The sequence below is a fragment of the Giraffa tippelskirchi genome, chromosome 11 (genome assembly GCF_054371585.1).
Source record: "Giraffa tippelskirchi isolate mGirTip1 chromosome 11, T2T-mGirTip1v1.2.pri, whole genome shotgun sequence".
NCBI classification, from domain to species: Eukaryota; Metazoa; Chordata; class Mammalia; order Artiodactyla; family Giraffidae; genus Giraffa; species Giraffa tippelskirchi.
The window spans coordinates 29,370,204-29,383,169 of record NC_137285.1 but is presented as its reverse complement, the minus strand read 5'-3'; the positions used below and the strand labels follow the sequence as shown (position 1 = coordinate 29,383,169).

General features: G+C 37.4%; 1 protein-coding gene across 2 annotated transcripts in view; it reads right to left on the bottom strand.

Annotated features, from left to right (window-relative positions):
• Positions 1 to 12,966, bottom strand: part of GLRB (glycine receptor beta) — an 84,611-nt gene that overhangs the window by 63,129 nt on the left and 8,516 nt on the right. The window lies entirely within an intron of this gene.

Below are 12,966 nucleotides of genomic sequence, written 5' to 3'. Positions count from 1 at the left end.
TCAATTATCATGTATATTTTGGATTCTGGCAGGACACAATCTAAGGACAAAAGACTTTCAAATGTGACAGATGACCATGAATAAATATAGGCAGATATTATTAATATACGAAACAAGCTATGCAGGCTCTTTAAAGTAAAAATTTGAGAATTTTCACATGAGGTAGGAGTTCAGAATTATGAACATTCTCAATTAGAATTTTAGTAACTTGGCTTTTTAATTAAATCCAAATTCTCTATTATACTTAATAATTGAATGAGCCATTGATCATTTTGACATAAAGGGCTAATAAAAACTATTTCAAAAACTTTTCATTTCTGATATGAAGCGCTTAGAATAGCATGTAAAAGAGAGTAGAGAAGCATGTCTTAACCAGTGCTATTCCTCCCCCTGCAAGGTCACTGTAAACATATCTCTGCTCTCCACAAGGAAGTCTTATTTTAATATTCCCACTCAAGTAGGTTTTCCTGTAAAATGCTACACACTTTTGAAAGGTTGTTTGTGCCATATCGCTTAGAAATAGGCCTCCAAAGACAGACAGACAAATATGTGCAGAGAAAACAATCTGAAGTTCTGTAAACAAATCTTTTGGAACCCAGGGAAACGGAACGATGAACCACACCCATAACCCACTGCACGGCACAGTCTCTTCAAGCCTACACAGGTTTTATAGATGCTGTGGGCTTCTATAACAGAGGCTTAGAAGAAATACAGCTATGTTCTGTCATCAGAAGACATTGACTCTTATAGCTATGTATGATATTTATATGTATGTAAAGTATTTTGCCTTGAATCTGTGTCTTAGTACAGAATAAATGGTAAGGTTAATAGGTGCACGGTGAAGATGCTCAATATGTAGAACATAGAAAAAACAGTACTGATGAACTTGTGTCCAAAGCAAACACAGAGACACAGACATAGAGGATAAACCTATGGATACCAAGTGGGAGGGGAAAAGGGTGGAATGAATTGAGAGACTGTGATTGACATATACACACTACTATGTATAAAATAGATTATGAATGAAAACATACTGTATAGCACAGGGAACTCTACTTAGTACTCTGTGGTGACCTAAATGGGAAGGAAATTCAAAACAAGAGAGGATATAGGCATACATATGTATGGGATCGCTGGGCTTCCCAAGTGGCTCAGTGGTAAAGAATCCACCTGCCAAGCAGGAGATGTGGGTTTGATCCCTGGGTTGGAAGAATCCTTGGAGAAGGAAATGGCAACACACTGCAGTATTCTTGTCTACGAAATCTCATGAGCAGAGGAGTCTGGCCAGCTACAGTCCATGAAGTTGCAAAAGAATCAGATACAACTAAGCGACTAAACAACAACATAGGTATACATATAGTTGATCCACTTTTCTGTACAGTAGAAACTGACACAGCAGTGTACAGCAACTAAACTCCTACTACAAAAAAAAAAAAAAGAAACTCCTATTTAAAAAAAAAGAGAAAAAAGAGTAATTGAATGAGTTAAATGATTCACTTTTTAAAAAATAAAATTAGAAACAGCAAGCCAGTTAAGAGTCATACATAAATCATTTTCTATTTACTCTAAGTTGGAAGTTTGCTTAAGGTTTGTGAAATCCCAGAATAGAATACTATAAATGCATGCAAAGTACTAATGATTGTAACTTTTATTTAGAGTCAACTACTCCCATTCCATTGATAATTCAGAGCTGTCTAGACACACATAATTTTGCTAAACAAAAAGATGCATGATAATTCCAGGAATAACTTAAAGGAGTTTGTCTTTAGCTTGGATATTTTAATTACAGCTTCAAAGGTCAATTTTGCCTTTTTCATACAATTCTTATTCTAACCAACTCAATCTATTTTAGTACTACTAAAGTTCTGGTCACCCAGCCTGAGTGATGCTTAATATTATTTTAGTCTGAAAAATTTTGAATCCTCTGGAATCAAAAAAGCATAGACAAAGCTAACAAAGATGAATTATACTTCTGGTAATTACAAACAGTGCTTGTATGAACATTTTGTTCTGTATTTTGGTAAACATGTCTACATGTTTCTGCTGAGTATATATATATATACGGGAATAGAATTCCTGAGTCATAGGGTGTACGGATTTTCAGTTGCAGGAGACATTGCCAAGTGGCTTATCAAATGGTGCTGCCTATGTGGACTTTCACCAGCAGGAAATAAAATTGTACCTGTTCACATTTTCATGCACACCTCGTATTTCCCTTTCACTTCCACTTTAGCCACTCTGTTGAGTATATAATAGTGTCCCACTGTCGTTTTAATCTGTATTTCCTTGACGAGTAATGAGGTTAATCACCTTTAAATATGCCTCTGGCCTTTTGGCTGCCATCATTTGGGCATATTTAATTATGCTGTCTGCCTTTTTCTTAATGATTTCTAAATGTTTCTTATATATTCTCCATAAAAGTCTTTATTAGGGTGTGTGTGTGTGTGTGTGTGTGTGTGTGTGTGTGTGTGTGTGTGTGTGTGTGTGTGTGTATCTATTTGGAAACAACACAAATGTCTACAAAGAGTAGAGAAAAATAAAGGACAGTGATTTCTATCATGAAATATTGTGCAGCAATGAAAAATGGTTGAACTCTTGCTACATTTAACATTGTGGTTCAATCTTACATATATTTATAGGATTATTCCATTTATCGTATTTTAAAAATGAGCAGACAATAAGTGGCTTCCAACTTGGCAATATTCTATTTCTAAATCCAGGTGCTGGTTACATGGTTACATGTGAACACTTAAGCTGTGTGCTTACGATAAATGCACTTTTCTATATGCAAATTACACTTTAAAAATGTTTAAAAACAATAACACACAAACAATTTTGTGCTTAATTATGTATGCATACACTCACATAAACTGACACAAATACTTGCACACATACATATGTGAAGAAAAAGTGTGCTGAGCAACTAAAAGACGATATCAGAATTAATGATTAGTTAAAAGTCTCTATTTTGTATTCTGTAAGAGCGAATAAAGGCATGTGCTATTGTTATTAAGAGATAAATTCTACTTTTCTGTCTCTGGAGAATTAGTCAATTCCTTGCAAGCAGAGCCAGAGAACCATGTGTTTTTACACCATGTGTTTTTATCCTTTGTAGATCTGCTTTGTGGATCATATCATATAAGTATATTCAGGAAGAGGTCATTAATCACATGTCATTTTCTGACAATAGCAATTCAGAATGCATTCTTATTTACAAAACACCACTGGTAACTAGGAGTTCCCTGGTGGTTCAAACGTTAAAAGAATGACTGAAATGCAGGAGATCCGAGTTCAATCCCTAGGTCAAGAGGATTCCCTGGAAAAGGGAACAGCTACCCACTTCAGTGTTCTTGCCTGGAGAATTCCATGGGCAGAGAAGCCTGGTGGGTTAGAGTCCATGGGGTCACAAACAGTCGGGCATGACTGAGTGTCTATCACATCGGTAACTAATATCCAGACTGAATACCATTCATCAACAAACAGCTAGTTTTCATGTGGTGGAACACACATCGATGAACAGGAAGATTCTGAGATTGTGGGCTCAAAGTCACATTCTGTTATTTACAAAGAATACATTCCTTGTTATTTACAAAGGACTTCAATGAGTTTTAAGTCTTAGAAAAAGCCTACAATAAACCTAATATACAAAGTGAAATCAAGATAAAGTGTTCTTACTGGTGAGGGCAACAACTAAAAAAAACACAAACACGGTGGTAAGGAAGCTCATGAAAAGACTTGGACTGGAAATCAGAAGTCTATGTTCCCCTCTGGCTCCTGGCCAGGGCTATGCCCTTGGTGAAAACACCTTACCTCCTGGGATCCCAGCGTTCTTATCTCCTAAACAGGATATGACATGTACCCAACGACCAAAAAGTGAGCCACAATACCCACCAGAGAGTATCACTGGAATATCACTGACTAATCTTATGACCTTAAGAAACACATGCCACAAGGTGCTCATGTGTAAAGGGAGGGTGCCACTGCCTGTTGTATAAACTCAGCTGAGAATCTACCCAGCTCTGAGTCTCACACATAGCTCACAGCGCTGGCCTGGCATAGAAAGGTGGGACATGTGTTGTACTCACCCCAGTCCTAAAATCCTGAATCTTAGGAGAATATGTATAATAAGGTGACACAGGTATTGTTTAGCTGTAAAATTAGGTTTTTTGTCTGTAAAAATTAGCTTAAGTCACGATAGAAGAAAAGGAGCTAGAATCACATAAAATATGCAAAACCCCTTTGAGCTCTTTCAAAGAAACTCTAATATCACAAACACAGGCAGTCCACTTTACAGAATGTTTAGGGTTCAAAAGATAATTTCATACACAATGTCAAATTATATTATGAGATAAATACTGTAAATCAGTTCATCATTTCTATTTTACAGAGAAGAGAACTGAGCAGAGGCAGGTCAAAAGAAAGGTCACAAACGTATTAAGTGATCCATCCCAGACTAGTCCCTGCGTATTCAAGACAACGTTGTTCCCACCTATTAAACCTCCAGTGCAAACTTCTCTTCCAGTGACCATGAAAGATTCATTAATTCTTTTGGCAGTTCTTTCATTTTACAGATCAGGACTATTAAGGTCCAGAGCGACTTATCTGAGGACACAGAGTGACAGAGTGAACTAGAACCCCATTTTTCTGAATTTCAATCCCATTCTTCCTCTTCTGTATCAACTCAACTAATTCCACATTAATATCTGTCCACATTAATATCCACATTAATAAATATGAGCTGATCAAGGTGAACGTCTGGGACAGAATGGAAGATGTTTAAGCCCTTTCTCGTGAAAGTCTAGGTGCAGAGCTAAGGAAGGTTGAGAGCAGAGCTAGCTCGATACATTAACTCTGAGGTCCAGAGGAAGTTACAAATAATTAACTGGAACTCACAAGAGTAACTACACCTGGAGATAAGGATGTGTGCAAACTCACAGATACAGGTAGAACTTAGGGGGAAAGTGCTAAGAAGATAAAAGGACCAAGGATGAACCTCTAGCAGCACTGAGGATATGGATATCTGGTAAAATCCACTATTTCTGGACACATATAAAGGAAATAGCCAGGGAAGGTGTCTAACCAGGGGTAGTTAGAGCAGATACATGCTGGAAGGCAAATTGGGGCTGGTGGGGAACATGGTCGTTTCAGGACACAGAAGATAAACATTAGTCTTTGTCAAGTATTACAAAGTCTCAAAAGAAATTTAGCAGATTTTCTTTAAAGGGACAAAATGAATATATTCATCAAAAAACAGAATGGCTGGACTTCCCTGGTGGTCCAGTGGCTGAGAATCCATCTGCCAAGGTAGGGGACATGGGTTCGATCCCTAGTCCAGGAAGATTCTACTTGCCATAACGCAATGAAGCCCGTGTGCCACAACTACTGAGCCCTTGCTCTAGAGCCTATGTTCTGCAACAAGTCACCACAATAAGAAACCCAAGCACTGAAACTAGATTAGTCCCTGCTCCCTGCAATTAGAGAAAGCCCACATACAGCAACAAATAAGTAAATAATGAATAAATAAATAAATTAAGGAAAAAACAGAATGGTGACAGGAGTCAATGTGAACAGGAGAATTAATGAGGTTGTATTGCTTCATTTGTTACAACAGTAATGTCTGGCTTTTGTAATTCAAAGAAATTCAAGTAAAAAAAATGAAAAAATAGTGAATTAGAACTGAGAATGATCTCAGTGATCCCCCTTCGTGGATCACTGCTTTGTTGTGGCTAAGGGGCTTGTGTAATTTGATGAAGCCATGAGGCATGCCGTGTAGGGCTAACCAAGATGGACGGGTCATAGCAGAGAGTTCGGACAAAACGTGATCCACTGGAGGAGGGAATGGCAAACCACTCCAGTATACTTACCATGAGAACCTCATGAATTGTATGAAAGGACTAAGATATGACACTGAAAGATGAGTCCTGCAGGTTGGAAGGTGTCCAATATGCTACTGGGGAAGAATGGAGGATAACTACTAATAGCCCCAGAAAGAATGAAGTGGCTGGGCCAGAGTGGAAATGATGCTCAGTTGAGGATGTCTGGTGATGAAAGTAAAATCTGACGCTGCAAAAAACAGTATTGTATATGAACCTAGAATGTTAGGTCACTGAATCAAGGTAAATTGGATGTGGTCAAGCAGGAGATGGTAAGAACAAACATCAAAATCTTGGGACTCAATGAACAAAAATGGATAGGATTGGACGATTTTAATTCAGATGACCATTATATCTACTACTGTGGGCAAGAATCCCATAAAAGAAATGGAGTAGCCCTCATAATCAACAAAAGAGTGTGAAATGCAGTACTTGGGTGCAACCTCAAAAATAACAGAATGATCTCGGTTCGTTTCCAAGGCAAGCCATTCAATATCACAATAAGCCAAGTCTATGTCCCTATCACTGATGTCAAAGAAGCTGAAATTCATCAGTTCTATGAAGACCTGGAAGACCTAGAACTAACACCAAAAAAGAGATGTTCTATTCATCACTGGGGATTGGAGTGCAAAAGTAGGAACTCAAGAGATACCTGGAGTAACAGACAAGTTTGGCCTTGGAGAACAAAATTAATCAGGGCAAAGGCTAACTGAACTCTGCCAAGAGAAGCCATTGGTCACAGCAAATACCCTTTTTCAACAACACAAGAGACAGTTCTACACGTGGACATCACCAAATGGTCAATATCAAAATCAAATTGATTACATTCTTTGTAGCCAAAGATGGAAAAGCTGTATACAATCAGCAAAAACAAGACCTGGAGCTGACTGTGGCTCAGATCATCAGCTTCTCATAGCAAAATTCAGGCTTAAACTAAAGAAAGCGGGGAAAACCACTAGGCCAGCCTAATACGACTTAAGTCAAACCCCCTATGACTATGCAGTGGAGGTAACGAATAGATTCAAGGGATTAGAACTTGGAAAAAGTATGCCTGAAGAACTATGGATGGAGGTCCGTAATATTGTACAGGAGGTAGTGAACAAAACCATCCCAAAGAAAAAGAAAAGCAAAAAGGCAAAGTGGTTATCTAAGGAGGCCTTACAAATAGCTAAAGAAAGAAGAAAAGTGAAAAGCAAGTGAGAAAGGGAAACATGTCCAACTAAATGCAGATTTCCAAAGAATAGCACAGAGAGACAAGAAGGTCTTCTTCAATAAACAGTGTATAAAACTAGAAGAAAACAACAGAAGGGGAGAGATCTCTTCAGGAAAACCGGAAATATCAAGGGAACATTTTGCCCAAAGATGGGCACAATAAAGGACATAAATGGTAAAGACCTAGTAGACGCTGAAGAGATCAAGAAGAGATGGAAAGAATACATGGAAGAACTGTGTAAAAAAGATCTAGATGAACTGGATGACTAAGATGTTGTGGTCAGTCACCCAGAGACAGACTTCTGAAGAGTGAAGTCAAGTGGGCCTTAGGAAGCACTGCTGTTAATAAAGTTAGTGGGTGTGATGGAATTCCAGTAGAACTACTCAAAACCCTAAGGGATGATGCCATCAAGGTGTTGCATTCAATATGTCAGCAAATCTAGAAGACCCAGCAGTGGCCACAATACTGGAAAAGGTCAGTCCTCATCCCAATTCCCAAGAAGGGTAGCACTAAAGAATGTGCTAACCATCCGACAATCTCACTCATCTCCAATGCTAGTGAGGTCATGCTTAAAATCTTGCATGCTAGGCTCTAGCACTATGGGAACCAAGAACTTCCAGATGTCCAAGCTGGATTTAGAAGAGGAAGAGGAACCACAGATCAAATTGCTAGCATTTGCTAGATCATAGAGAAAGCTAGAGAATTCAATTAAAAAAAAAATCAACCTGTTTCGACTATGCCAAAGCCTTTGACTGTGTGGATCATAATAAACCGTGGAAAGCTCTTAAAGAGATGGGAATACCAGACCATCTTACCTGTCTCCTGAGAAACCTGTATGTGGGTCAAGAAGCAACAGTTAGAACCCTGTATGGAACAACTGATTGGTTCAAGATTCAGAAAGGAGTACGACAGGGCTGTCTGCTATCACCCTGTTTGTTTAATCCATATGCTGAGCACACCATGAGAAATGCCAGGCTGGATGAGCTACAAGCTGGAATCAAGATGCAGATGATACCACTCTAATGGCAGAAGGAGAAGAGGAACTAAAGTGTTTCATGATGAGGGGGAAGGAGGAGAGTGAAAGAGCTGGCTTAAGACTAAATATTAAAAAAGCTAAGATTATGGCACCTGGTCCCATTACTTCATGGCAAATAGAAGGAGAAAAGGTGGACGTAGTGACAGATTTCCTCTTCTTGGGTTCTAAAATTATTGCAGATGGTGACTGCAGCCATGAAATTAGCAGACAATTGCTTCTTGGCAGGAAAGCTATGACAAACCTAGACAGTGTGTTGAAAAGCAGAGACTTTACTCTGCCAACAATGGTCCATATAGTCAAGGCTATGGTCTTCCCAATGGTCACATACGGTTGTGAGAGCTGAATCATAAAGAAGGCAGAATGCCAAAGTATTGATGCCTTTGAACTGTGGTGCTGGAAAAGAGTCACGAGAGTCCCTTGGACAGCAAGGAGATCAAATGAGTTAATCTTAAGGGAAATCAACCCTGAACACTCATTGGAAGGACTGATGCTAAAGCTGAAGCTCCAGTATTTCGATCACCTAACGAAAATAACTGACTGATTGGAAAAGTCCCTGATGCTGGGAAAGATTGAAGGCAGAAGGAGAAGAGGGCATCAGAGTATGAGACAGTTGGGTGGCATCATCAATGCAATGGACACGAACTTGGGCAAACTTCGGGAGATGGTGAGGGACAGAGAGGCTGGGCATGCTGCAGTCCATGGGGTCGCAAAGAGTTGGATACAACTGGGCAACTGAACAACAGAGCTGAGAAAGTAGAGGCTGCTGTGGGCTGTCAGTTTAAGAAGTGTGACAGTGAACACGGGAAGAAACAAAGTTGATGAAACAGCAATATAAAAACTATGCACTTTTAATATTTTAAATGGATAGTGAATAAGGACCTAATGTATAGCACAAAGTACTCTGCTCAGTGTTATGTGGTAGCCTGGACAGGAAGGGAGTTCAGGGGGAGAATGGACATATGTATATGTATGACTAAGTCCTTTTGCTTTTCACCTGAAAATATCATGATGTTAATTGGCTATACCCAAACAAAAAGTAAAAGTTAAAAAAAAAAGCTACACACTTTTTCAGGCAGGCGAAACTTGAATATATTTTTAAGCCCTTGGAAAAAGAAGCCAAAGAAGAGACGATGATGACGCATGGGAGAGCCGAGTGCGTGATGGGGATGTCTCAGGGGGGAGGGGCATGGAATCCAAGAGTCTTCCTCTAGGTCAGGAGGCAAGGAGAAGAGAAAGGATGACGCCATAGGCAACTCTGGAGGAAGAAGGAGGGGTTCGGGGAGCAACTGTCCAGGGGCTTCTATTTCTTTTTTCCTTTAAAGTTGAAGTTCACACGGTAGGCGAAGACTGAAAAGGGTGTTGATCAAGAACTGAAACCGCTGTTAGGAAAAGAGAACAATGGAGCCACTAAGAGCCAGGAAAATGTGGAGGCCCTGCAATGAAGACCCAGAAAAGGCGAGATCAACACACAAAACAAACCAACGGAGATTCCAAGCAACATTTGTAAAATGAAATAAAAATATTATAGACTTTCCAATCAAATAAATTTGGAATTTCTGGGAGACATCAAAGAATGTTGCAATAAGACCTTGGGGATGTCTCAGCCACAAGGTCCATGATATAACTCAGAGCTGAACAGTGATGCAGAGAAGGCTGCAAATCCACTCATTAAAGGTGGGCCTATTCTATTTGGTTACTCTCAGGCTCAGAGTCCTAAACTTTCCTGAATACTGAATCATCATGAATCGCTACCACTGTCTTCTCACAGGAAAACTAATACAGGTCAGATATTTCACATTCTCTAACAGAGTCTATTAGTGATTTAATCAGTGTTTTGCTATTATTCCAATCAGAGCTCTGAGAAATGTAATTTCCTATTTACATCATTTCTCAGAGGAGCTATTTATATGTACATAAATTTGAATAATTTGCTTTATGAATTCTATGTGTAAATTTCCATAAAATGTCAGGGCCAAAGGAACTCATTTATGAAGAGTTCTCTGTTCTCAGGAGAACAGCCGTGATGTGCCTTTTTCAGGTAGTAACATAAGGAGAATACAGGAGACTTATGCAAAGCTACTACATCCTTCACTGCATTACAGAAAGTATTCACCTCCAAAAGAAAACAAAAAAGCAAACACAAGACATAAGTTTGTAAGTCAAATTCCACAATTTGATAATTATAACTTGTAAAGAATTATAGAGCTAAGAACGGTGACAATTCACCTTGAACACGTCATTCTTCAATTTGGGAGGACAGTTACGTACCTATATTTTGCTAAGTCAAATCTGCAAATATATCCCTTAGTAATTAACTTGCTTAAGAAATAGGATTTTGTATATTCTCTTTCCATTGTTTAGGCTTGACTGGTTCTAAATCAGAAAACAGAAAGATTGTGACAAAAAAATAAAATAAAATAGCCCTGAATATTAAGGTACCAAAACAATCATAAATAAAACTGGATTGTATCATAATAGATAGAGTTGGAATAAATAAATGAAATGAAGAGACTACTGAGATGAAATTTTTCATCATGCAATGAGAAAATTGAGACCAAGATCAATTAAATCGCTTACTGAAAACTATAAAGCCTTTCAGCAACAGTTCTGAGATACAGCTGTGCTCTTTGTCTCCAACTACAGTGCTTCTTCCATCAAGATTAAGCAGAAATACAGAGGGAATTTTAAGTAGCACGTTCCAAGTTGATCTCTAAATATGGCCCCAGGGAGCCACTGAATTAATTTAAGATTAATTTATAATTTTTCTACATATTCAGTCACCTGTTTGATTACATTTGATTAAGTTTAATACAAACAGAGCTCCAATACAAAGAACTCTGAGGTAGGCAGAATATGAAACTATATATATATATATAATTTCATATGAAATTATACATATAGTCTCATATTGATATCTATATTCTATATATGAAACTATATAGAGGAAGTGTATTTATATATACACATACACTTTCATAAAGTATATATATTTCAAAATAAATAATAAATAAATATATATATATATTCTGCCTACATCAAAATTCTTTGCATTAGAGCTTCATTTACAATTCCTAAGTGAAAAGTGTATATACTATAATGAAAGTGGAGAGAATGCACCATCTCATCTCAAGTATTTGTAACTTAGCTAAAGAGTTAATACAATATAAACATTTCAATCAGAAAATAAAAGCTATCATAGAAAGAGTAATAATATTAAATCTAATTAAGTGTCAAAATATACAAGATGAACAAAAAGGATTCTAAGAGATCAAGAAGAAGTTTAATTTTAGTTTTAATCATAAAGTCTAATCAAGCTTCCCAGTGACGCTTGGTCTGGGTGTTGTCCCTACAAAAGCATGTTCATCACTCTGGTGACAAAGAACCTCCCAAGGAAATTCATGTTTTCTTTGGATAGTGATATCCTAAACTGTAAAACTGAAATGTCTTCTTCTGTTTCCCTCTTTGGTCTTGGTTCTGTAACTTGAGGTCTAAATACAAACTCCTCATCTGTTCTTAAAGAAAACAATTCAGTGTACAATCAATCAAACCACAGACTTTCATGTTCCAGCAAACCCTGATCATGGTTCTTGGAAGAAATTCTCATGTCAGTCCAACCCTCATAAAAAACAGCAGCCAGAATTCCACACAAGTTTTCAGTTATGATATACCCACCTGGAAATTAACACTCTTTTCTATCTAAACACTGTATTTCTATCAAGGTCCAAGAACTCAGTTTATTAACAACTTCAGCATGCTATTAATTTGTATTAATATAAATGGAAATTTCTAATCACTTTACAAGTTTCATAAGGCAAGGTAATATGATGAACTTATTTACAAAACAGAAACTCACTCATAGACATAGAAAACAAACATGGTTACCCAGGGGAAAGGTAGGAGGAGAGATAAATTGGGAATTTGATATTAACAAATACTACTATATATAAAATAAACAAGGACCACACATATAGCACAGAGAACTATACTCAATATTCTGTAGTAATCTAAATGGGAAAATAATTTGAAAAGGAATGTATTTTATATATATAATACATACACATACATATGTCTAAGTCACTTTGCTGTACACCTGAAACTAACACAACATTTTTAATCCTCTATACTCCAATATAAAATAATTTTTTTTTTAATTTCATAAAGCAAGGTAATATCTGAGATGTGCCTGGAAGGACTGCATAGATTAAGCAGGAAGTTGTCATCCTAACCAAAAGCCTGTCTAAGCATAAGTAGCAGACTGGCATAAGGACAGACTAGCCTTTCTGAGATAAGAAAGTAGTTTTATACAAATTTCTGCATGTAAATCAGAAAGGCCTTTGAAAGTCATAGTGAAGAGTCTGCCCTGGATCCATGAAGGAATAAGACAACGTTGTGGGTCTGGAACATAAGATTAACAAGATGAAAATGGAAATAATATATAAGGTGAATAATAATAAGCAGAGAAAAATACAGTAAATAAGTATGAAGCTATTGTAGCAGATATGCTGAACATGATGGTAAGCACAGATGCAATGAATAGGACAGGTATAGGAGATCACTTTAAGAGAAAACAGGTTCCATTTAAATTTCATGACCAAATAACTAAAATAACAAAGAAGCTTATTTTAAAACCTAGGGAATTATTTGTAAAAGGAAGATCATTAATTCAACTGACTGCAAAATAATAGCATGCCATTAAATTAGAACTGTTCAATAGCTAGTAAGAAAACACATAACTGCCCACTGATGAAAAATTTGTTCTACTTTGTTACAGTGATAATAATATAGGCAATTTTCAATTGCATCCATTGTACAGGCTCTCCATACTCTTTATAAATCAGCGTTTC